Source organism: Triticum dicoccoides, chromosome 4B (genome assembly GCF_002162155.2).
Source record: "Triticum dicoccoides isolate Atlit2015 ecotype Zavitan chromosome 4B, WEW_v2.0, whole genome shotgun sequence".
Classification (NCBI taxonomy): Eukaryota; Viridiplantae; Streptophyta; class Magnoliopsida; order Poales; family Poaceae; genus Triticum; species Triticum dicoccoides.
In genome coordinates this window covers 362,337,366-362,338,853 of record NC_041387.1, presented here as the reverse complement: position 1 = coordinate 362,338,853, position 1,488 = coordinate 362,337,366, and the positions used below count along the sequence as shown (strand labels likewise).

General features: G+C 47.8%; 1 long non-coding RNA gene across 1 annotated transcript; it reads right to left on the bottom strand.

Moving 5' to 3' along the window:
* Positions 1 to 273: 273 nt before the first annotated feature.
* On the bottom strand, positions 274 to 1,280 carry LOC119293631. Its single transcript, XR_005143161.1, has 3 exons — positions 930 to 1,280; positions 545 to 694; positions 274 to 464 (listed from the first exon to the last, which is right to left on the bottom strand). It is a non-coding gene; the product is annotated as an uncharacterized LOC119293631 (long non-coding RNA).
* Between the last annotated feature and the right edge of the window lie 208 nt (positions 1,281 to 1,488).

The following is a 1,488-nucleotide window of genomic DNA, read 5'->3' as shown; positions in this document are numbered from 1 at the left end:
ATAGAAATAGAATAAATGAGTTGCCGAAATGTAGAGCTAACCAGGTCTAGAAAGAAAAGAAATGAGTAAATATAGACACCAAAATCCGAAGCCTTCACCTTACTTGTCAAATTTATAGCAAAAGAAGAATCAATTGACTATTGATAGTAATAATGCCATATCCTTTGACATTTTATAATCACCTCACCTCGACCAAAAACATTATACTCATATGCAAATAAAGAACTCAAAGGCAGCAATTTAAATTTAACAGTCAGATAACTAATACCCATGTGATATTCTCAACATATATCGGATCAACATCACTTTAAAAGCAAAGACTGTACAGTAGAAAACGTTAAAAAATGACCAAAGTGTTCTCCTTAAAAAAAACCAAAGTTTGATTCTAGGAAGCCATACATGGATCAACATGTATAGGAATTTTGAGCACAAGGGCACCGACAAACGTTGAGCTGTTAGACTCCCTGATCCATGTGGCAAATAGAAATCCAAATCAGCAGAAAGTACAGAGCATCAAAGACAAAGGGAAGGGAATGATCTGTACCAGCGGAAAAGCCATGGGAAAGTATTCCTGAATCCTTTTCTCTGCCGATCCATCATCGTCACCCCTCCTCCCATCATCTCCACCACTCACATCGCAAACTGATGCCCAGCATGACCCGCAGTAGCGGAGTCTATATAGCCACCTGCTGACCTGCAAGCAAGCAAGCAGTACGAACAAACAAGAGTGAGCATGGACTCTAGAGTGGCAAGAACATGCGCCCATGTAGCAGGCAGATACAGACACGGATCAGAGTTTGCCAACCACAAATGGTCAAAGTGATGGATCGAGAGGCCTCGTGACTACAATTGATCAGCCGAAAAGTAAAACTAACGGGATCTTGGTAGGATGTATGTGAAGAGGAGGTGAAAAGTAAAATTGATCGTACCTCCTATCTATCACTGAGTTTCTGGTTTCTCTGTTTTCTTGCTGCCAAGTGCCAACTATCGTTCCCCTGGCAGTTGAGACCACCCCCATGGCTGCACCGGTCTGAGAGTGCTCCCATGACGCCGCCGTTTGAGACCAGGATTTATCGGCGGCGAGTGGGGATTGCTGCCCCTTCGATGACCGCATCCTCGCCTCCCTCCCAAGCCAGGATTCATAGGCGGCGAGTGGGGATCGCTGCCCCTTCTATGTCCGCATCCTTGCCTCCCTCCCGAGCCAGACCCTTAGCACCGTCGCGCGCCTCACCTCCCTTCCGCGCCGGATCGACTCCCACGCGCGCATCGGCTACATGGACGCGGACCGCGTCACCGCATCCTCTCTGTATGGAGCGCCTAGCCTGGACCGTTTTTTGTTCGAGTCAAGCGGGTCAGCAGCAGCAGCCCAATAAAGCCCAATCAACCACAGGCCATGGAAAAGGCCGCGAGAGTAGCAGCCCATTTAGGACAGCCCGGCCAGGTCGCGGAAACTGCAGCTGAAACTTAGATCCGACGGCCAGAAACAAT